The sequence below is a fragment of the Loxodonta africana genome, chromosome 4 (assembly GCF_030014295.1).
Source record: "Loxodonta africana isolate mLoxAfr1 chromosome 4, mLoxAfr1.hap2, whole genome shotgun sequence".
Lineage (NCBI taxonomy): Eukaryota > Metazoa > Chordata > Mammalia > Proboscidea > Elephantidae > Loxodonta > Loxodonta africana.
Window position 1 is genome coordinate 120680404 of NC_087345.1, and position 26218 is coordinate 120706621.

Consider the following 26218-nt stretch of genomic DNA (forward strand, 5'->3'; position numbering starts at 1 on the left):
ATGCAAATATGTCCTTTCCAATATACTTTTAAAAGTAATATGTATGTTTAGCCATGTACATCATCAAGCTTCAAATTTAAGGATAGAAGCAATATTCCTCTTAATGCTATGCATAACCTACACATGATCATCAAGTAGATAAAGCTCAAAGCAGAGCAGATCCCACTCTCTGCCTCAGGGGATAAACTTTTAAAACTAAAAAAAAAACTCCCATGTTTGATATACTGGCATTTCACAGACTGATAGCAATGTTTATGACTTTTAAAAAAAAATCAGTCTATGTATTTACCTAAAATAAATATTTCTTCTGTATCTTCATTTGTATAAATCAATAGGTTAAACATATTTTTCATGTCCAGCAAAGATCACAATGGTTTTCATGCACTGTAGCTACTTTGATTGCTACCCAGATTATCTGTATAAGATTCTGGAGAAAAAGTATAAGCAATAACAGCAACAACCAGAAAAAAAAAACTCATCCAGATGTTTTTTTCTGCACAATAACAAATATTTGAAAACATATGGATGACTAGATCTTTCACTTGTCATATAATGTGAATACAAAGCCATAATTAGACATGTTAATCTGTTTGTGATTGAGTTCTAAAATACATTCACGAGATAATGGAACATCCTAAATGACCTTGAAAGTCTTTATTTATTTTTGCAGGAAGCCTCTGCTCCAAAGTTATCTGTCTGGTATACTTTTGACTTTTTCTCAGCCTTTTTAGTAATCAACTAAAAACACATTTATATCTCCATATTGAGTCTCTCATAGACGAAGTGTAAGAATTCAACTTTACACATGAATCTGACACTAAACTCAGAAAAACAATAAAGAAAGACAAAGAATGTGATTGATGTTAAACTGATGAAACAGCTGTGAAATGCAAGGTATCCCATAGAGATACACGTGAATTCATATCAGTTATAAGCTTTCCCTTCTATATTTTGGTTATGTAAAAACAAAATTCCTCACTTCCGTAGTTTTTCCATTAGCATTCCATTAAACTTGCATACTGTTAATTAAGAATGTTAGTTCATGATATATGCTGCACGTTATAGTTTGAGAAGATTTTGCGTATTTAAAACTTAGGCAGGGAATACTGCTTCATTTTTAGATAAGTAAACTAGAGCTTAAAGCTGGTCAAATAAATAATTTGATATCTAATTATCTAGTAGGTCACATTTCCTGTATTTGAACCCAGTTCTCTCCTATGCTTTCCTTTTTTGTTTGTTTATACAAAGAACATAACCATCTTATTTCTGTTTGAGACATAAATGTTTGGTGTGAGTGTTGAGAACCTGCCAAGTACTAGAGACAATGGCTCACTCTTTGTTCCAATAAATTTCAAAGGAGAAAGAGGCTAGATCTGGACTGCTTCAGTCCATTAATGTCCAGCTTATCAAACTTACAGCTTGGTTCTTCTTGAGCTGGACTGTCCCAATAAAGAAGAATGTGAAGACTGTCCAAGATGGAGATGGCAAATATGGAGAAGTCAACATGTATGTTCAGTTTAGTCTGATGTCTCCATACGCTCTCTAAAATTCCATATTTGGTCAGAAGTGGGAGTGAAATCAAGGTGCTGGCTTATCTTTGTTCCACTGCTCTTGTTTTGTAGAACATCGGGGTCTTGAAGGCATCTGGCTGCCTTGAAGGGAGGATAGGTCAAAGCACTTGTGAGCTTTTGGAGGCCATTTTCTTGGTAGCTTGCTGGGCTAACCAGTTCTTGTATGTTTTGGTATTGGGCTTTTCAAAGTTCCCCACAGACATAGGCACCCTCACAGTCCATTTACCATCACTTCACACCAACACTCCCCCCACCGTGTGATGGGCTCTTCTGGTAACTTTTCGGCATGGTGAGACTACCGTAACACCAAGGTTCTTGAAGTAATGGCGGGCAGCTATTTCGCGGTTTAGCTCCCATGTTACATTGCTCTTCATCCCCACTTTCAGATGACAGCCTCTCAGAAATTTCACTGTTACTTCATGTACCTTGGTTTGGATCTTCTCTAATTTTCCTTCGCGACTCAGCGATTTTTCCTCTTCAAACAGCTTTTTCTTTTCAGGGGATGCATATACAGCTAGTCCTTGAGAAGCAGTCCATTACCGCTCACAGACTTCTTTACTGAGGCCAGGTCGCGCCAGAATCCAAGTTCCTCCACAGATTGCGTGAGGATGTGCTCCAGGTTTTCTTTCCTTTCCTTCACTAGCTTGTAGACGTAGTGTCGCTGGTGCAAGCGCGGCTTCCTGCCTTCCCCCACCAGCTGCACCTTCAACCAGCGCCGCACGATGGCTGTACCCGGATTGTGAGAGAGGTTGACATCGCGCTCCCGGTCAGGGGTGCCGGCTCCAAGCCGCCGCTGGAATAGCTCATGGATTTCTCGCAGCAGCTGCTCAGTGCCCGCCCACAACAGAGCTCTGCAGGGGTCACAATGGTGGCCGCTGTCACGTTCTGCCTTTATTTTTTTGTGTTACACTAAGTAGCCTTTCAAAATAACTGAATATTAGACCATTTAAAAATTGAATACTAATATCCAAAGACATACCAGGATTTTTAAATTAGAATAATCAAATTAAAATTTGAAAACATTTAATGAACAAAAAATAATTTTTGTTATTATTGGATGTGAATAGAAAAGAACAATAGAAAAGTTTAAATGCTACCCCAGCTGCCTCACTGAGTGTGGACAATCGTCCCCTTGTAAAACTAGTTATTAAAGTGTAATCACCTCATACCTGTTGCCAGTCGATTCTGACTCATAGTGACCCTATAGGACACAGTATAACTGCCCCATAGGGTTTCCAAGGAGTAGTTGATGGATTTGAGGTGGATTGGAACTGGCTGACCCTTAGGTTAGCAGCTGAGCTCTTAACCACCACACCACCATGACTCTGCAAAAACCTCTTAGGTATGTCAAATAACTGCCAAATATCAACCTTTAGGAAGGATGTGCATCATGAAGAAAAAACAGAAATCATCTCTGTTTTAAAACCTCACTTAATATTGTTTTTATTTAGTCAATTTTGATAACTCCAAGTGAAGATTCTAAGAAGAACCAACATATATAATTTTCTAAACCTGGTAATCCTGATCTTAAAAAAAAAAAAAAATCAAAATAAGTTTCACTTACCTTGTGGGTTCAGGTTAATGCACTCCAGTGCCAAGGATATTACATCAGGTATAAACTGTGGTTTCTGAAATTGGCAACCACAAAGATAGATGTCTCAGCTTAATTAACACAGCTAGTTGGTAAAGAACTAAGACTTGAAGAGCCCCTGGAAAGGTACATACAATGATTAAATGAAGGGTCAGAGACTCAGGTAGTCAAAGATAAGGCATCAGCAACTCAACTATCCAAGGGAACCCAAGCCAACAACAAGATTTAGTGAAAATAAACCCATTGCCATTGAGTCAACTCTGACTTATAGCAACACAATGTACCATCCAGAGTATTTCGAAGGCTGAAATCTTTATGAAAACAGCCTGTCATCTTTCTCCCATGGAGCACATGGCTGCTTAGAACCTCTGACCTTTAGGTTAGCAACCGAGTACTTTAACCACCAGGCCACCAGGGCTTCTTCACTGGAGATAAATTATAATAAATATAAAATAAATTTGGATTAGCTCATAATGTTGCTGTTAGGTGCCTTGGAGTTGGTTCCAACTCATAGTGACCCTAAGTACAACAAAACATTGCCCAGTCCTATGCCATCCTCACAATCACTGGAATGCTTGAGGCCACTGTTGTAGCCACTGAGCAAATCCATCTTGTTGAGGGTCTTCCTCTTCTTCAATGACCCTCTACTTTGTCAAGCATGATGTCCTTCTCCAAGGACTGATTGCTCCTCATAACATGCCCAAAGTACATGAGATGAGTCTCCTCATCCTCCCTTCTAAGGAGTATTCTGGCTGTACTTCTAAGACAGATTTATTTCTTCTTCTGGCAGTCCACGGAATGTTCAGGACTCTTCATCAACGACATAATTTAAAGTCATCAATTCTTTGATCTTTCTTATTTATTGATCTGCTCTTGCATGCATTTGTTGTTGTTAGGTGCCATCGAGTTGGTTCTGACTCATAGCGACACTATGCACAACAGAATGAAACAATGCAAGGTCCTAAGCCATCCTCACAAACATTGTTATGCTGCAGCTCATTGTTGCAGCCACTGTGTCAATCCATCTCCTTGAGGGTCTTCCTCTTCTTCACTGACCCTATACCTTACCAAGCATAATATCCTTCTCCAGAGCCTGATCCCTTCTGATAACATGTCCAAAGTATGTAAAACGTAGTCTCGCCATCCCTGCTTCTAAGGAACTTTCTGGTTGTACTCCTTCCAAGACAGATTTGTTTATTCTTTTGGCAGTCTATGATATATTCAATATTCTTCACCAACACCATAATTCAAAGGCATTGATTCTTCTTCGGTCTTCCTTATTCATCATCCAGTGTTCTCATGCATATGAAGTGACTGAAAGTATATGGCTTGGATCAAGAACACTTTCATCCTCGAAGTGACAACTTTGCTTTTTAACACTTTAAAGAGGTCTTCTGCAACGGATTTGCCCAATGAAATATGTCATTTGCTTTCTTGACTTCTGCTTCCAAGAACAGAGCGTGTTCTTTGTACTGGGGTCCCTGTGCTGACACCCTCCTAGACCCAGGAGACAGAGAGATCTACAACACTGAAAACTGAAAAATTAGATACAATTAGATCATGTAGTTAAAACTTTTAGCACAATATCAAACATATAGTAGTTATTTCACCAAGTAGTAGAAAATCTAAGTGTATTTTTGGCTGAATTTGTAATAAATACTATTCCTGAAATAGTATGTAGATTCAAATCTCTGAAAAAAATGCACTTTTCAATTCAGATATCCATACTAACTCAATTTAAAATACATAAAGATATTTCTTAAGATAGAATTATTTTGTTTTTGAATATGCTGCAAAATTTAAAATAAACAACTTAGAGTTAATGTTCTAGTGGCAAATATAGCAATTCATTGTTCCAAAACTTCAAATATTTCATCAAAATACATTTGAAAACTGCATATAAGAGCTCATACGGTACTTGCAATTTTTTAAAATTTTAAGTCAGAATTTTCAAAACTGTTTTTTTGCAAATAGCTCAGTTACACCCACAAATCACTGAATCTATTTAGCATCTTTTGAAGAGGTGTAATTTTTGAAAAATGTGACATTTGTTTTTGTGCCAGTGCATTTGTCAACATTAGTGTAATTAGCTCAAGTTTCATCAACTAGCTGGTGCAATCTGTTCGGAAAGCAACTTTGAATTTTGAATAGTCTTATAGATTCCATCCTATGGGATTTGATTTTAGTTCTTATATGTGAAAAATAAAGAATACCTTTTAATCAAGTCAGCATGATTAAAAACATCAGATTGGATAGTATAGAAAGAAGCATCAGAATCTTTGAAGTTTCAATAGAAATTTTAGGAAAGTATCCAAAGTAATCTCTGAAATCCCCAGTTACTTGAAATAAAACGATTATTTTATTACATAAGCAAATGATTACACAGTGTGCTATTAATGCATTTATTTTAAATGTAAGAATAGTGCAATTTTGCTGAAGACATAGGAAAAAAGTATGCTAAATATTATATTCATTAATGATAGGGATTTTTCTTCACCACCAGGCAGCAGAAGAAAAGCCTTAGGAAAAATATGAAATAATTATTTTATCGAAATACTTTTTTGAGATGGATAAAAGTAAGGTTTTACCTAGTCACATTCTTAGCATTTGTGTAGTTTGTTGCTAGGTGTTGTAGAGATGGTTCTGACTAATATTGACTCTATATGCAACAGAATGAAATGCTGCCCGAACCCGTGACGTCCTCACAATTGTTGTTATGCTTGAGCCCATTGTGGTAGTCACTGTGTCAATCCATCTCATTGAGGGTTTTCCTCTTTTTCGCTGACTCTATTTTACCAAGCATGATGTCCTTCTTCAGGGACTGATCCCTCCTGACAACATGTCCAATGTATGTGAGATGCAATCTTGCCATCCTTGCTTCCAAGGAGCATTCTGGTTGCACTTCCTCCAAGACAGATCCATTCATTCTTTTGGCAGTCCATGGTATATTCAACAGTCTTCACCAACACAATTCAAAGGCATCAACTCTTCTTCAGTCTTCTTTATTCATTGTCCAGCATTCACGTGCATACAAGGTGATTGAAAACACCATGGCTTGGGTCAGGCGCACCTTAGTCCTTAAAGTGACTGTCATAGATTGACTTACATCCTTCAAAAATACCTGCCAACTTGGCTAGGTCATGATTCCCAGTATTGTATGACGGTCTACCATTTTGTCATCTGATATGATTTCCCTATGTGTTGTAAATCCCATCACTATGATTAAACGAGATGGATTACTGGCAGTTATACTGATGAGGTCTGCAAGATTAGATGGTGTATTAAGCCAATCTCTTTTGAGATATAAAAGACAGAAGCGAGCAGAGAGACATGGGGACCTCATACCACCAAGAAAGCAGTTCTGGGAGCAGAGCACATCATTTGGTTCCTGCCTTGAGATGCTTCCAGACCAAGGGAAGACTGATACATCACAAGGACCTTCCTCCAGAGCCAACAAAGAAAGGAAGTCTTCCCCTGGAGCTGGCACCCTTAATTCAGACTTCCAGCCAACTGGACCGTGAGAGAATAGACTTCTCTTTGTTAAAGCCATCCTCTTGTGGTATTTCTGTTATAGCAGCACTAGACGACCAAGACGGTGACATCTTTGTCTTTGAACACTTTAAAGAGGTCTTTTGCAGTAGATTTGCCCAATGCAATAAGTCATTTGATTTACTGACTGCTGCTTCCATGGATGTTGATTATGGATCCCGGGAAAATCAAGTCCTTTACAATTTCAACGTTTTCTCTGTTTATCATGATGTTGTTTATTGGTCCAGTCGTGAGGATTTTCGTTTTATTTATGTTGAGGTGTAATCCGTAGTGAAGGTTGTGGTCTTTGATCTTCATCAGTAAGTGCTTCAAGTCCTCTTCACCTTCAGCAAACAAGGTTGTGTCATCTGCATATGACAGGTTGTTAATGAGTCTTCTTCCAATCCCGACGCTGCATTCTTCTTTCTGTAGTCCAGCTTCTCAGATTATTTATTTCCTCAGCATATAGATTGAATAAGTATGGTGAAAAGATACGACCCCAACCCATACCTTTCTTGACTTTAAACCATGTAGTATCCCTTATGCTGTTCAAAACACTGCCTCTTATTCTAAGTACAGGTTTCTCATGAGCAAAATTATGGAGCAATGTTATCCATAATTTGTTATGATTCATACAGTTGAATGCCTTTGTGTAGTCAATAAAACACTTATGTACTAGAAGGAGGGATTTTAGAAAGTGTGAAATAAAGTCTTATTTTTTCTTTTCTGAGCCCGTGTAGAATATCCTTGGAGGAAAAACATAATGAGAAGCAAAAAATAGAAGACAGAATATCTGAAAAAAAAAAAAAGTATGCTGTAGCTATATGCAATCTAACATATAAGTGGTCTCTTAGGTTCAGTTGGTAAAGCTAAATGGAACAACAGAAGTGGAAGACTGATAGTACTCCTTTTCTATGCTGAATAATACAAAGTTAAGAATTAGAATTTAAAAAGAATCATACAATACCCAACACATTTCATATTTTCTGTCAACTCCCCTGTACTAGCATGGGAAGAGGATATCCATTCACTTATCCATCTATCATCTACCTACCTACCTACTTATCCATCTATCATCTCTCATAGGTATACAGGTATCTGTATCTATACCTCTATCTATCTATCTATCTATCTATCTATCTATCTATCTATCTATCTATCTATCTATCTATCTACCTACCTATCTACCTATCTATCATCTATCTTTCTATCTATCATCTATCTCTCTCTCTCCATTTATTTATCTATACCTATCTATCTACCTATCTGTCTGTCTATCTATATCATGGTCCCTGTTTTTAATGTTCTTAAGTTCAAATATGTGAGAAAGATATGTGGAGGAGAATAAAATGCCTATTTTACCAATAAGTCCAAATAATATAACACAAAATGAAGCATCATAGAAGAGATTTCTCTTGAAGAATAGATCAATTATTTTAATTGCATGAAATGCATCTTTGGGTGAGAATTCCAGGTGAAAAGTATGATCAAAAATATAGAAGTGGGAAAATATTGAGTTCAAATTCTGTAAGTGTACCGTACTTGTAGAGGATGGTTAAAGAAAGGCCTTAGATACATTTGTTTATCCTGAAATAAATTTTGAAGGCCTGTTAATTTTTAGGCACTATGCTAATTTTTGATGCTAATTCTATGCCAAAGAGATGACTGGCATACCCTTATCCATTGAAATATTTAAAATCTTAAGACATGGAGAGGATGTGAATTCTCATCACCATATTTATAACAAAACATTGAGAAAATACAAATACAGCTATAATGTGATTTTGAGGATGGTGCAAATGCTTTCTACACAAGAGATCATGATAGAGGTGGCATTCTGAAGACCTTGAAGGGTAAGTAGGATTTATCTACAGAGAGGTCAGGTGTGATACATGTTAGTCCCCCAGTGTGCCACTGCCATTCTGACAGGGTTCCACTCATCCTCGTTAATTCCTCAGTCCTAAATATGAGTGTGAGGAAAAAGGGGCTTATTTAATATTTGGATAAATAGAAATACACCTACTCTTCACTCATAGACTTGGTTGGGTTCCAAAGACCAGGTTGTTAGGTGAAAATTGGTATTATATAAAAATGGAGGATGATCACATCAGATCACAAAATGGAAGATGATTACATCATTACATAACTGCAAAATTACATCATTACATACCCACCAAATTACTTCATTACATAATTGACAGACCACTGAGAATCATGACCCAGCCAAGTTGACACATAACTTTAACCATTACGGCCAACATTACTTTTACCTCACACCTTGGCATTCATTACTGCCAGATGAACATCATTAATGTGTTAAATAGTCGGATAGTAGATTTTTTATTATTGCCCTAAATGTAAAATGTCAGGCAACAAGATAGTTGATAAGTAGAAGTGGGTCTATAAAGAAATCATCAGCCTCTGTAGCATAAGAGTGGGAAATGTTGAATGTTGAATAAGAGTGGTGAGAGTGGACATCCCTTCCTTGTTCCAGATCTTCGGGAGAAAGCATTCAATCTTTCATCATCATGTATGATATTAGCTGTAGGTTCTTGGTAGATACGCTTTATCAATTTGAGAGAATTCTTGCTTTTACTACTTTGCTGAGAATGTTTATTAAGAACAGAAGTTATACTTGTTAAATGGTTTTTCTGCATCTATGGAGAAAACCATGTGTTTCTTCTTTATAAACTGTTAATATGGTGGATTATATTGAATGATTTTTGAATATTGAATTAGCCTTGAATTCACGGGATAAACGCCACGTGGTCATGCTATATAATATTCTTTTTATATATTACTGGATTTAATTTGATCATATTTTGTTGAGTACTTTTGCTTCTATGCTTATGAGAAAAATTGGTCTGCAGTTTTTTGGTTTGTTTATTTCATTGTCGTTGTTCTGTTTCTGTGCTGTCTTTGTCTGGTTTAGGTATCAGCGTAATACCAGTCTTATAAAATGAGTTGAGAAGTGTTTCCTCCTCTTCTATTTTCTGGAAGAGATGCTATAGAGTTGTTCTATTTATTCATTAAATGGAGCACTGGTGGTGCAGTGGTTAAGAGCTACAGCTGCTAATCAAAAAGGCTGGCAGTTTGAATCCACCAGCTGCTCCTTGGAAACCCTATGGGGCAGTTTTACTCTGTCTTATAGGGTAGCTGTGAGTTGAAATTGACAAGATGGCAGTGAAGCCATTGGGCACAGAGATTTTTTTTTTAAAGAAGGCTTTTAACTACAAATTAATTTACTTAATAGTTTTAAAGACATTTAGGTAATCTATTTCATCTTGGGTGAGTTTCAGCAGTTTGGTTTTTGAGGAATTGGTTCATTTTACCTAACTTGTCAAATTTACATACATATAGTTGCTTGTTATATTTCCTTATTATATTCTTCATAATATTACAGCAGTATCTGTAGTAATATTTTTATTAACCTTTTTAATAACATCACTGTGGGATCTGTAGTAATATTCTCTCTTTCATTCCTGTTATTTATACTTTGTTCTTTTTCTTTTGTCAGCGTTGCTAGAGGTTTAACATTTTAATTGCTCTTTTCAAAAAAAAAACTAAGTTTTACTGATTTTCTTCATTGACTTTCTGTTTTCAGTTTTATTGCTGTCTTCTCATATTTTTATTATATTCTTTCTTCTTGATAGATTTTAATTTTGTCCTTCCTTTTCTAGATTCTATGGTGGAATCTTAGATTATTGATTTAAAGTTGTTTTAATATAAGCATTCAAGGCTATAAAGTTTAAGTACTGCTATAGTTGTGTCACACAAATTTTAATACACTGTATTCTCATTAAGTTCAGAATATTTTCTAATTTCCCCTGAGATTTCTTCTTTGACCTATGGAATTTTAGGACTAGATTTGATTTTAAAATGATTGGAGATTTCCCTGTTGTCTTTCTACCATTGAGTCCTACTTTAATTTCAATATGTTCAAAGAACAATATTTTATATAATTTCAAGTCTTTTAATTTTGTTAAGGTTTATGACTGAGGATATAGTATATGTGGTTAAATTTTTCTTATGTACTTGAAAATAATGTGCACTCTGTTGTTGCTGAGTCAAATGTTCTACAATGTCAGTTAGATTCAGTTGGTTGATGATCAGGTCTATGAATTTGTCGATATTTTCCTACTCCAAAAATCAAGACCAAACTCACTGCCATCAAGTTGATTCTGACTCATAGGGACCCCATAGTGTTTCTGAGGCTGTCAATCTCTATGGAAGCAGGCTGCCACATCTTTCTCCTGTGGAGCCACTGGTGGTTTTGAACCACCAACCTTTCAGTTAGCAGTCAATTGCTTTAACCACGGCACCACCAGGGCTTTCTACCAACAACTGAGAGAAAAATGTTGAGGTACCCAGCTATAATTTTGAATTTGTCTTTTTCTCCTTTTAACTCCGTCAGTTTTTGCATCATATATTTTTAAACTCCTTTAGTTAAATACATATATAGCATTGTTATGATTTTTAGTACGCTGGTACTCGACTCAATATGTAATGTATGTCCTTTTCTATCCCCGGTAAATTTTTCTGAGGTCTACCTTGTTTGATAATGATATAGCCATTCTAAGTTTCCTCTGATTAGTGTTTGCATAGTATATATTTTCCCATCCTTGTATTTTTAACCTATTTCTATCATTATATTTGAATTAAGATTCTGGAGCATAGCATATATTTGGGTCATTTCTTAAAATCCATTCTGTTAATTTCTGCCTTTTAATTGACATGTTCAGGTTGTTTACATTTAATCTTACTGTGGGTATTTTTGGAAATGTTTGTTGTCACCTGCTACCAAGTCCACTCCCAACCCATGCCACTCTTATGTGTTACGGAGTAGAACTGCTCCATAAAATTTTCTTAGATGTAATCTTTATGGAAGCAAATCTCCAGGATTTCTCTTCCGTGCAGCCACTGGGCAGGTTCAAACCATCAGCACACTTGCACCATCCAGGCTCTTTATGCTTGGAATTGGGTCTTTTTTTTTGTTGTTTTACAGTTTTGTTGTTTTCTGTTTATTCCATCTTTTTTATTCTTTGTTTTCCCATTTCCTGCCTTCTGTTCTTTGGGTGATTTGAATTAGTATTTTATTTAAATTTAGCTTTTTGATTTTGACTATATCACTTTCTGTAATTGTTTTAGTGGTTACTCAAGATACTAGAAAATTCATAATTCCCTTCTCAAAGACTACATCAAAACAATATTTTACCACTTCAATTTGAATACAGAAACACTATCACCATATAGGTTCCTTTGTTCTCCCTCATTAATGCTATAGCTGTTTTGTATATTACATCTACACCTACATTAAACCTACATTAATTCTCACTGAAAATCCCACAAAACATATTTTTTTTCTTTAAACTGTCAAATAAGAGTTTAAAAACTCAAGATGAGAAAGAAAGTTTATTAGACTTACCTAGCCATTTACCATTTCTCTTTAACCTTTTTTTTTTAAGATCCTATCTGATGGCTATGAATTCTCTTAGTTTTCCTTCATCTGAGAATGTCTTGGCTTTAGCTTTATCACAGAAGGATATTTTCACTGAATAGAGAATGATGGATTTATAGTTCTTCTGTTTCAGCATCTAAAAATGTTTTGCCAGCTTTTATAACCTTCACCGTTCCTGATGAAAAACCCAAAATCATTTAAATTGTTCTTCTGTATGTAATATGTCCTTTTTCTCTTGTTGATTTTAAGTTTTTTTGTTTGTTTTATTTTGTATTTTAATCTTTTGTGTTTATTTTTGACAGTTTGATTTTGATGTATCTGAACACAGATTTCCTCTTTTCTCTCCTTCTTGAATCTGTAATTTTTTTCTTTTGCCAAACCAGGAAAGTTTTCTGTCATTATTTCTTGAAATATATTTTCTGTACTGCACTGTGTCTTCTCTTTCTATGACTACAATGACATTAATATTAGAACTTTTTTGTTCTTCCAAAGATATTTGAACCTCTATTATTTTGTTTTCTCTCTGTTGTTCATCCTGAAAATTTTCTAATGATCTATGAGTTTACTAAATCTTTCCTCTGTCATTTACAATCTGTATTGAGTCTACCTAGTGAGTACTTTTGTTTCAATTATTGTATATTTCAGGTGTAAAATGTCCATTTTAGTTTTTCTTTATACTTTCCAGTTATTTGCTGGTACATTCTATTTTCAATATTTTTTCAGACTTTGCAACTGCTCTTTCAAGAAACTTTACAGTTCCAACAATTATGTCATTTAATCTTTGGCCTCAGTTGACTGTTTCTTCTTTTTCTCATGTAAGTTAATAGTTTCACAGTTTTTTTCATGCTAAATAACTTAGGATTCTACCCAGGACATTTTGAACATTGCTTTATGAGACACTGGGTCTTGTTTTGATTCTATGGAGAATGTTGATATTTTTGTAGTAGCAGTCAATTGACCTTGTTAGATTTAGCTGGAAAATTCCCCCCCCACCCCCGCCGTTTCTTTGGGTGGAGCTTTTAATGTCAGTTTAGTTTTCAGAGCATTTGGAGTGGTGTTCACATCTGCCCCATTTTGTGCCACCCAATGTTCAGACTTGAAGCACTTACTGATGAAGATCAAGGACTACAGCCTTCGGTATGGATTACATCTCAACATGAAGAAAACAAAAATCATCACAACTGGACCAATAAGCAACATCATGATAAATGGAGAAAAAATTAAAGTTGTCAAGGATATCACTTATTACTTGGATCACAATCAACATCATGGAAGCAGCAGTCAGGAAATCAAACGATGTATTGCACTGGGAAAATATGCTGCAAAAGACCTCTTTAAAGTTTTAAAAAGCAAAGATGTCACCTTGAAGACTAAGGTGTGCCTGACCCAAGCCATGGTATTTTCAATCGCATTATACGCATGTGAAAACTGGACAACGAATAAGGAAGACTGAAGAATTGATGCCTTTGAATTGTGGTGTTGGTGAAGAATATTGAATATACCATGGACTACCAAAAGAAGGGACAAATCTGTCTTGGAAGAAGTACAACCAGAATGCTCCTTAGAAGCAAGGATGGTGAGACTGCGTCTCACATACTTTGGACATGTTAGCAGGAGGGATCAGTCCCTGGAGAAGATCATCATGCCTGGAAAAGTAGAGGGTCAGCGAAAAAGAAGAAGACCCTCAGGGAGAAGGACTGACACAGTGGCTGCAACAATGAGCTCAAGCATAACAAGGATTGTAAAGATAGTGCGAGATTGGACAGTGTTTCATTCTGTGGTACATAGGGTAGCTATGAGTTGGAACCAACTAGACAGCAGCTAACAACGACAACATTTCTAAGCAAGTGAAAAATCTTGATTGAAATGAGGAAATTGCTAACAATTCTGAGAGGAAATGCATGAGATCAGAGTAGAAGTTCAGAAACAAATTCAAAATTAAAATAAAGGGCAATCTACATACCTACTCAGATACCCAGTGAAAATTCTGAAATAGAAAGCCTATTTTTTAACTGTTGTACAAGTAATCTTTAATATTACCCATTCAGAAACTATACAAAAAATGTCCAGAAACCCTAACCAAGTTACCTTATTGATAAAATATATTCTGTTATTTGTTTAAAAATGTGTGCTGGTGCGGCACTTACTTCTGGAAATATGCTCTGATAATTTTCAGATGACTAAAGCCAACAATTTAGGCCATGTGGGCATACGTGCCATAGTAATTTTCAATTTTAAAAGACCAAGAAAAACAGTTTCTGACCAAATGACCACACCACACTTGGTTTCCACTTTTGCAACAGTGTTCTCAAAGTTTTTCATTCCATAATGTCATTTATAGACATTTCTATCAGGCATACAGGTCCTTACACTGACAAAGAAATAAGCAGCCTCTGCAATGTCATTCTTAAATATGCTTTGCATGATTTAATTATTTTTTCTTTGTTGATGACAGTAGCTAGAACTTTGGTTTTTGTAATATGCTTTAATATTTTAAGTTGAAAATAATCTTGATGTTTTATGCAGATTTAAGTATAACGTTAGATGGATATTCCTCTTAAATGAAAGTTTCTTACATATATTTTGGTTATTATTTATATATTTTTTGTCACTTTTGGGTTAAATAAATTTATTTGCAAGTACATTTTATAAAAGTCTTTTCTCATTTTTTATTTTTCTCTTTTATTTTCATTTCTAATTTTGTCTTTTTGTGACTTTTTTCTTTAATATTTTTAAGTTTTTCTTTTTTTTTCATCTTGAGAATCAGGTCTTGAATTTACCTACTCATTTTTTATTTCTCTTTGCTAATTTATTATTTTGTGGGTTTCTCTTCGCTAATTCTTTGTTTTATTTTGTTTAAATTATTGATTTAATTATTTTATATGTTTATGTGACTACTAAGGTATTTCATTAGGCGAGTTCATCCCATTAATATTTAATATTTATTTTCTTAGTTTTATCTTTTCTTACACCATCAGCATTGAAATTTACTGAGTTCAATTCTGGAATATTTCATGAATTCATGAATTTCCGTCCATTATCAATTTAAGCCACCTTCAAATAATCTCATCTGACTAATGTGTAGTCTCCTAACTCCTTTTATGCTTCTCTTCCACTTTTTTTGACCCATTTACAATCTTCCTCTATATAAAAGATTGAATAATCTTAAAAAAAAAAAAAGAAAAGAAATCAAGTTATGGCACTTACCTGCTTTAACCCCCCAATGGCTTCTCATACATGAATAAATTCCAAATTCTTTACCATGGTCTTCAAGGCCTAATATTCAGTGACTCTACCTATCTTCCTGTCCTCATATTTTACCACTCCCCCAATCCTTCTTGACACTTATCTTCATTCATCTAACAAACTACTATTAAACTTTTAGTGCATGCCTGGCACTCACTTTTCTAGCGTCTTGGGCTATATCAGTAAACAAAATTAAGTATATATATACATATATATAAAATCTGCCCTTGTGGAATTTACTTCCTAGTGGGCATCTAATAAATTAGTTAATTTCATAGTTAGAAGACTGTAGTGGCCCATGGGAAGAAAAAAAAGGGGAGCAGGAAAAGGCGAGTCAGGAATGCAATTAAAAAAAAAATATGATCTTTTTCTCAATTTTAAGAGCTTAAGAAAAAGGGTTTCTGACCAAATGTCAATTCCACATTTGATTTCCACTTTTACAATAACATTCTCGAAGTTTTTCATTCCATAGTGTCATTTATAGACATCTCTATCAGGCATACAGGTCCTTACATAGACAAAGAAATCCTCAACCTCTGCAATGTCAGTCAAGCAAAGATCATTCTTCCTCAGACCACTGCAGGAAACACTCTGCCCATATCATCTGATGACTGGTTCCTTTGCGTTTTTCAAATCTCAGCTCAAATATTGTCTCTTTAAAAAGATCTTCTTTGATTATCCAATCTAGATTAGTTTGTCCCCCCATCACATACATTACTCACCAACCTCTGTTGATTTGGGGCCCTGGTGGCCCAGTGATTAAGAGCTCCGCTGCTATGCAAACATCAACAGTTTGAATTCACCAGCCTCTCACTGGAAACCCTACGGGGCAGTTCCACTCTGTCCTTTATGGCTGCTGTGAGTCGGGAATCGACTCCATAGCAACGAGTTCTTTTGTTTGTTTTCTGTTGATTTGTTTGGACTTTGTGAGGACGATAGAAATTGCTGACTTCATCCCACCCTAGTTCCAAAGCACTTGAAAGATAGGACAAAGGAGTATTCAGATTTAAAAATACTTTATTACAAAAAAAACTATTGAAGTATGTGTTAGATGTGCCCCATCATGGGCTTTCTAATACTGAACACTAGAATCAGAGTTACCAGTCCATTCACAGGCAGCACGATAATGGCAGGCCATTCCTCTGGGTCCTGTCCTTGTGGATAATCTGATCAGTGGTCATTCTGTTCCAGAATAATAGAGCCTGACCCATTGTAAGTATTAATATTTATTGAATGAATTCATTAATAGCATTGCGTTTAATAGCATCCTTTCTATCATTAATGGTTCATTCTCTAATGCTATTGAAAATACAAAAAACATTTTTCTTTTCTATATGTATTTTACTTTAGATGATTTATAATATTTAATATTTTTCTAATTATTGTGATAGTTAATAGCTTTGTATAATAAGCTAAAACTATAATTTCTTGATTTATAAACTTTAAACTTCCTATTGAACATGGGGACGTAAGGAAATATTCTTATTTTCATCTTATCTCCTCCCCCTATAACCCTTGACTTCAGTTAGTTATATTTATTAGTTCTTTTAATGGTGGGTTTTTTTTTTTTTTTTTTAACTTTTGAGTGCTTTATAAACAACTCTAATTTCTAAGGAAAAACTGTGGTACATTCATACAATGGAAAACTCTCCAGCAATAAAAAGGTAAAACTTATTGATACATGCAACTTGGATGACTCTTAAGTGCATTATGCTGAGTGAAGAATCTAGTGTTAAAAGTTTACGTACTGTATAGCTCTACACACATTCTGAAAAATGCAAAACTACAGGGATAAAGAAAGATTTGCCATCGCTAGGGGTTAGGACGGAAGGCAGAGACTGATTCTAGAGTAGCAGGGTAAGGTAGTTCTTCGGATTGTTAAAATTGTTCTGTCTCCTGAATGTGCATTTTGTCTCCTCATCTATGCATTTTAAAACTCACAGAACTGTACATCAAAAAATGTAAATTTTACAATAGATAAGTGCTAACACTGGTGAAGGGTAAGACAGTACTCAATACTGGAGAAGTCAGCACAACTTGTACAAGGCAAGGTCCTGGAAGCTCCATAGACACATCCAAAATCTCTGAGGGACCAAATCATTGGGCTAGGTGCTGCAGGGACCATAGTCTCGGGGGACATCTAGCTCAGTTGGCATAACATAGTTTATAAAGAAAATTTTCTACATCCTACTTTGGTGAGTGGTGCCTGGGGTCTCAAAAGCCTGTGTGTGGCCATCTAAGATACTCCACTGGTCTAAACCTTTCAGGAGCAAGAGAGAATGAAGAAAACTGAAGACACAAGGGAAAGATTAGCCCAAAGGACTAATGCACCACAACTACCACAGCCTCTACCAGTCTGAGTTCAGTACAACTAGATGGTGCCCAGCTACCACCACTGACTGCTCTGACAGGGATCACAGTAAAGGGTCCCAGGCAGAGCTGGAGAAAAATGTAGAACAAAATTCTAACTAATAAAAAAAAGACCAGTCTCACTGGCCTGACAGAGACTGGAGAAACCATGAGTGTATGGCCCCTGGACACCCTGTCAGCTCAGTAATGAAGTCACTCCTGAGGTTCACCCTTCAGCCAAAGATTAGAGAGGCCCACAGAACAAAATTAGACTAAAGGGGCACATCAGCCCAGGGGCAAGGAATATAAGGCAGGAGGGGAAAGGAAAGCTGGTAATAGAGAACCCAAGGTCAAGGAGGCAGAGTGTTGACGTGTTGTGGGGTTGTTAACCAATGTCATGAAACAATCTGTGTACTGTTTAACGAGAAGCTAGTTTGTTCTGTAAACCTTCATCTAAAGTACAATAAAAAAAGAAAAAATGTAAACTTCATATGTAACTTAAAAAAATAATCTAAAAACTAATTTCCTTCACATGAATGAACCCTGGGTGGGCTGACTAAACCCTACCTATAGGGTCGCTATGAGCCGGAATTGACCTGACGGCAATGGGTTTGGTTTTTCGGTTTTATTAGAAACCAGGTATATGTTTTTATTGATGTCTTCGTTAGATGCTGTCAAGTCAGTTCTGACTCATAGCAGCCCTATGTACAACAGAATAAAACACCACCAGGTTCTGCGCCATCCCCACAATCATTTTTGTGCTTGAGTCCATAATTGCAACCACTGTGTCAATACATTTCATTGAGGGTCTTCCTGTTTTTTTACTGACTCTCCACTGCACCAAGCATAATGTCCTTCTCCAGGGTCTGATCTCTTTGATACGTTCCAAAGTACGTTAAATGAAGTCTCCTCAACCTTGTTTCCAAGGAGCATTCTGGCTGTACTTCTTCGAAGATAGATTTGTTCATTCTTGTGGCAGTCCACGGCATACTCAATATTCTTCGAAAGTTCGAAGGCATCAATTCTTCTTTGATCTTCCTTACTCGTTGTCCAGCTTTTACATGCATATGAGGTGATTGAAAATACCATAGGTTGGGTCAGACGTACCTTAGACCTCAAAGTGACATTTTTGCTTTCTAACATTTTTAAGAGGTTCCAGGTATATACAATGCAAAAATTTAAATACTTTCTCCAATGCTCACGCATTCTAAAAATATTTTACCTCCTAATTTTTGTTATTGATTTTTTCTTTCATGTTGCCTTTTCTCATCAAATAGCCATAAAGTTTTAAATTAAATGTATATCATGCTTACCACCAGTCTTTTGACACCTTACATTTACTTTTTAGCTAAAATTCATCCATTTTCATTTTTTCAAGCAAGGATTATGGGTGTTGTTATTCATGAATCTTCAGCATTTAGAAAGACTGTGTGTTATGTTTATTTTTAAATGAGGAGTTTGCTGGGAACCGTATTTTCCTTAGATCATATTTTCCACATATTTTTCTGTGAATTTTTTATGTATGTGCATGTGTTTTTATATATATCATCATCTTGGTTGTTAATGTTGTTGAATATCCAGTAACTTTTTCACAATATGCTCCTGGAATGCTTTTGTGTATTAATGTTTTGCAAGAGGAAACATGACATTTTATACTATAGATTGAGGTGTTTCTAATTCCAACAATGTTTTCTTCAAGTAAGTATATTTTTTTTTGAAAGGGAAATATTTAAAATTTTAATCTAATTATAAAAATATTTTCTCTATGTATAAAATAAAACAATTAAGGTATGTTAGAGTATATACAATTTCTGCAGGCATGTAAAGAATTCCTGGAAATCAATATTAAAATAAAAAACGTAATGATAAAAATTGGCCAAATATATGAACATGCATTTTTCAGAAGAGAAACATGCATATTCATTAAAAGTCTGTGAATATACTTAACTCTGTTAATACAGAGGGAAGAGCATGTTAAAACCATTCTTCATTGGTTGTAAACATTGCAAATAATTCTTTTCAGTGTATAGTTTGCCTCTGAAATGCTTATATGTCATCGTTTTATCAATGGGATACTGATGAACAGTACTTTGAAAGAAGTCAAAGCTATTAAACTTTTGCTTTATGGTTTGCACTTTTTGTTTATGAAATCCTTTCCTACTCTGAAGTCATATGTGTGTTGTCGTTTATTCTCTTCTGAAAATATACTCGAGAGATCGGTCAAAAATAAAAAGTCAGCATTAAGTATTGGTGAAAATGTGGTTAAAACTACACGCTCACACACTGCTGATGAGAGCATAAATTGGACATTTTTAAAAACAATATGTAAGTAGTATATCGAGTTTAGAAAACAATTTGGCATTATCTAGTAAAGAATTTTTGTATAACCTCGTGAATTGACATTTTTATTATCTATAGATATTTTCAACAAATTCCGAAAATATGTACCAGATGTCTTCTCAAAATGTTTATGGTATATTATAATCAATACATGTGAGTCTTACTAAAACAATACTAAGCCCCCATGATATATATATATACACACACACACACATATGCGTGTGTGTATAATACATGAAAAAATCATGTGAAGCTGCAGCTTTCAGACAACAGATGTCATGTCTTGTTTGTAACTATGAGACATTGAATAAATGGTTATATAATATATGTGAATGCATAACACGTGTGTGTTTTTGTGTGTGACTAAAAATAATCAATCAATAAATGTTTACGTAACACATTTACTCATTGCTGCTTTTCACATAATTGAGGTTGTTTTTGCTAATGTGTTGCAATTGAAACCATGCACATACAAACATATCATATGTTTTTTTGTATACATGTATAAACCACATACATGTATATATTCTAAAATTTTATGCTATATATGAATAAATCATATCTATACATATATACACATATAAAGTTCAGAATATACTATTACTCTGTCCTATAGGGTCGCTATGAGTCAGAATCGACTCGATGGCAGTTGGGTTTTTTTATGTACATACTAAAATATGTTTATACATAAATGTATATATATGTATGTATATATCAATTAAAAACATTTCCCTCATGTAAAACTAGAGCTTTGTTCTTATTGATAAAGTCTGTATTTGAAGAAGACATATTTTTATTTTAATATTTATATCAATATTTGTATAAACAGACAAATCCACTATTATACGTACAGACTTCAACACCCCTCTATCATTAATTGACAGACCCAACAGGCAGAAAATTAGTAAGGATATAGTTGAACTAAACAGCACCATCAATCTACTGGATCTAAACTGACATTTATACAGCATTTCATCCAACAAGAGCAGAATACATATTCTTCTCAAGCTCACATGGAGCATTACCAAGACAGAAACATCCTGGGCCATAAAATACACTTTAACAAATTCAAATAGAAATCCTACAAAGTATACTCTCAGACCACAATGGGTTTAAACTAGATATCAATAACAGAAAGATAGCTAGAAAATCTCAAAATATTTGGAGATTAAATAAGACAGCTCTAAATAACCATGGATCAAAGAAGAGGCCTCAAAAGAGATTAAAAATACAACTTACCAAAATTTGTGTGGTACAACAAAGCAGTGCTTAAGGGATATTCATAGCATGTAATATATCATAGAAAAGAAGAGTTATCTAAATTTGATAATCTAAGTGTTCATCTTAGGAATTTAAAAAAGAACAAATTAAACCCAAAGCAATCAGAAGAAAATAAATAATAAAAATTAGAGCAGAAATTGACTAAGCTGAAAACAGGAAATTAATAGAGGGAACCAACGAAACTAAAACCTGGTTCTTTGAAAAGATCAGTAAAACTGAAAAACCTCTAGCCATGCTAATGAAGATGGGGGCAAAGGTGTGAGAGAGAGAAGACACAAATTAATAATAGTATAAATTACAACTGATTCCATGGACATTAAAAGGATAATAAAAGAATACTATGAAGAGCTATGCACAAAAAATTGATAACTTAAGTAAAATAGACTAATTCCTTGAAAGACACAACCAATCAAAACTCACCCAAGGTGAAAGAGATAAATAGACTGTATCTGTTAAAGAAGTTGAATTAATAATGGATAAGCTCTCAAAGTAGAAAGCACCAGGCCCTGATGGTTTCACTGATGAATTCTACGAAATATTTAAAGAATAATTAACACGAATACTTCTCAAGCTCTTCCAAAAAATACAAAAGGGGGGAACATTTTCCAATTCTTGCTATGAGGCCAGCATTTCCCTGATACCCAAACCAGACAAAGATATTACAAGAAAGAAGTATATAGATCAATATAACTCACAAACATAGGTGCAAAAATTCTCAAAAAATATTAGCAAATTGAATAAAAAAATGAATAACCAAATGGGTTCATCTCAGGTGTGCAAGCCTTGTTCCATATTAAAAAACCAATTAGTGTAATTGATGATATCAACAGGCCAGAGCAAAAGAATCATATGATTATATTAAATGAAGAAAAAACACTTGACAAAATCCAACACTTATTCAGGATAAAAACTCTCAGTGAACTAGGAATAGAGGAGAACTTCTTCAACTTGATAAAGTACTTCTATGAATGGCAAACAATTTGAACAGACACTTCACCGAAGAAGATATACTGATGGCAAATAAGCATATTACAAAAAAAAAGTTCAACATCACATATCATTAAAGAATTGAAAATTAAAACAACAATGATATGACTACAAATGCATTAAAGTGGCTAAAATTCAACACAGTAACAACATTAAATGCTAAGGAAAATGTGAAACAGCAGAACTCTCTCATTGCTGGTGAGAATGCAAAATGGCACACCCACTTTGGAAGACGGTCTGACAGCTGCTTACATAGCTAAACATAGGCTTCCCATATCCAGAAATTACACTCTTAGGTATATACTCAAAATGTGTGCCCACATAAAAACCTATATACGGATATTTATAGCAACTTTATTGATAATTGCTAAAAATTGGAAACAACAATAGGTAAATGAATAAACAAAAAATAAACCAAGTACATCCGTACAATGAAGAATTATTCAGTGATTAAAAAAAGAAACTATCAATCCACTGAAAGACTTGAATTAACATTATGTGCATATTACTAAGTGGAAGAAGCCAGTTTGAAAGACCTATATTCTGTATGATTCCAACTATGTGACCTTCTGGAAAAGACAAACCTATAGAGACAGTGAAAAAATAGTGGTTGTGGGGTGGGGGAGTATGACAGGGGGAGAAGGGGGTGATGAATAGGTGGAGCACAAAGCATTTTAAGGGCAGGAAACTTTTGCATGATACTGTAATAGTGGACAAACATCATGCATTTGTCAAAACCAACAGGATAGATAGTGTAAAACAATTGTAAACCTTAATGTAAACTACAGATTTTAGTTAATATAGTATATCAATATTGGTTCATCAATTATAACAAATATATAAAGAGAATGCAATATGTCAATAATAGGAGGAACTGTGCAGGGGGGTGCAGGGGGATGGAGTATAAGGAAACTTTTCACTTTCTGCACAATTTTATATAAACCTAAAACTGTTCTAAAAATAAAGTGTGTGTGTATGTGTATATATATATATACACATACACACACACTTTATTTTTAGAACAGTTTTAGGTTTATATAAAATTATATATATATACACACAAACCCTGATGGTGTAGTGGTTAAGAGCTATGGCTGCAGCAGTTTGAATCCACCAGGTACTCCTCGGAAACCACATGGGGCAGTTCTACCCTGTCCTACAGGATCGCCATGAGTCAGAATTGACTTGAAGGCAATGCATTTGGTTTGGTTTGGCATATATATATCCATAATTTGTTGTTATGCACATACTCAAATGCCTTTGCATAGTCAATAAACACCGGTAAACATCTCTCTGGTATTCTCTGCTTTCAGCCAAAACGATGTGACGTCAGCAGTGATGTCCCTTGTTCTACATCCTTTTCTGAATTCAGCTTGAATTTCTGGCAGTTTCCTGTCGATATACTGCTGCAACTGTTTTTGAACTATCTTCAAAATTTTACTTGCATGCGAAATTAATGATATTTTTCAATAATTTCTGCATTCTGTTGGATCGCTTTCTTTGGAATGGATACAAATATGGATCTCTTCCAGTCGGTTGGAGTAGCTGTCTCCCAAATTTCTTGGCACAGGCTAGTGAGCACCTCCAGTGTTGCATCTGTTTTTTGAAGCACTTCAAATGGTATTCTGTCAATTCCTGGAGCCTTTTTTTTGCCATTGCTTTCATTGCATTCAATACCATCAGTATCATCAGTTCTTGTTCATATGCTACCTCCTGAAATAACTGAACTTCAACCAATTCTTTTTGGTACAGTGGCTCCGTATATTTATTCCTTCCATCTTTTTTTTTTCTTTTTTGAGATTTCTTGCATCATTCAATATTTTGCCCATAGAATCCTACAGTATTGCAACTTGAGGCTTGAATTTTTTCTTCAGTTCTTTCAGTTTGAGAAATGCCGAGTGTGTTCTTCACTTTTGGTTTTCTGACTTCAGGTCTTTGCACATTTCATAATACTTTACTTTGTCTTTTCCAGCGGGCCTTTGAAACCTTCAGTTCAGCACTTTCACTTCATCATTTCTTCCATTTGCTTTAGCTACTCCATGTTCAAGAGCAGATGCAGGACTGGGCAGTGTTTCCTTCTGTTGTACCTAGGGTCATTATGATTTGGAACCAACTCGATGGCACTTAACAACAACAACAACAACTTTCAAGAGCAAGTTTCAGAGTCTCTTCTGACATCCATTTTTGTCTTTTTCTTTCCTGTCTTTTTAATGACCTTTTTCTTTCTTCATATATTATTCCTTTGATGTCATCGCACAACTAGTCTGGTTCTTGGTCATTAGTGTTGAATGCATCAAATCTATTATTCAGGTGGTCTCCAAATTTAGGTGGGATGTACTCAAGATCATATTTTGTTTTTTGTGGACTTGTTTTAATTTTCTTAATCTTCACCTTGAACTTGCATATAAGCAATTGATGGTATGTTCCACAGTTGGCCCCTGGCCTTGTTCTGATGATACAGAACTTTTCCATTGTCTCTATCCACAGGTGTAGTCTATTTGATTCCTGTGTTTTCCATCTGGTGAAGTCCACGTGTGGTGTTGTTGTTGTTGTTAGGTGCCGTCGAGTTGGTTCCGACTCATAGCGACCCTATGCACAACAGAATGAAACACTGCCCAGTCCTGCGCCATCCTTACAATCGTTGTTATGCTTGAGCCCACTATTGCAGCCACTGTGTCGATCTACCTCATTGAGGGTCTTCCTCTTTTCCACTGACCCTGTATTCTGCCAAGCATGATGTCCTTCTCCAGGGACTCATCCCTCCTGACAACATGTCCAAAGTATGTAAGATGCACTTTTGCCATCCTTGCCTCTAAGGAGCATTCTGGTTGTACTTCTTCTAAGACAGATTTGTTCGTTCTTTTGGCAGTCCATGGTATATTCAATATTCTTCACCAACACCACAATTCAAAGGCGTCAACTCTTCTTCAGTCTTCCTTATTCATTGTCCAGCTTTCATATGCATATGATGTGATTGAAAATATCATGGCTTGGGTCAGGTGCACCTTAGTCTTCAGGGTGACATTTTTGTTCTTCAACACTTTGAAGAGGTCCTTTGCAGCTGATTTGCCCAATGCAATGTGTCTTTTGATTTCTTGACTGCTGCTTCCATGGCTTTTGATTGTGGATCCAAGTAAAATGAAATCCTTGACAACTTCAATCTTTTCTCTGTATACCATGATGTTGCTCATTGGTCCATCCACGCATGTAGTCACCATTTATTTTGTTCACAAAAGGTATTTGCAATGAAGAAGTCATTGGTCTTGCAAAATTCTATCATGCTATCTCTGGCATCGTTTCTATCACCAAGGCCATACTGATCCTTCTTTGTTTCCAACTTTTGCATTCTAATCATCAATATTTATCAACGCACCTTGATTGCATGTTTGATCAATTTCAGACTGCAAAAGTCGGTAAAAATCTAAAATTTCTTCATCTTTGGCATTAGTGGTTGGCGTATAAATTTGAGTAATATTCATATTAACTGGTTTTCCTTGTAGGCATATGAATATTATCCTAACACTGACAGCATTTTACTTCAGGATAGATCTTGAATTGTTCTTTTTTACAATGAATGTGATGCCACATTCCTCTTCAATTTGTCATTTTTGACATAGTAGACCATATGATTTTCCGATTCAGAATGGCCAGTATCAGTCCATTTCAACTCACTAATGCCTAGGATATCAACCTTCATGTGTTCCATTTGCTTTTGACGACTTCCCATTTTCCTAGGTTCATACTTGATATATTCCATGTTCCAGTTATTAATGGATGTTTGTTGCTTTCCTTCCCATTTTGAGTCGTGCCGCATCAGCAAATCAAGGTCTCAAAAACTGGACTCCATCCATGTCATTAAGGTCGATT

General features: G+C 35.3%; 1 pseudogene; it reads right to left on the reverse strand.

Annotated features, from left to right (window-relative positions):
- Positions 1-1252: 1252 nt before the first annotated feature.
- LOC100663287 (large ribosomal subunit protein bL9m-like) lies at positions 1253-25830 on the reverse strand (annotated as a pseudogene).
- Between the last annotated feature and the right edge of the window lie 388 nt (positions 25831-26218).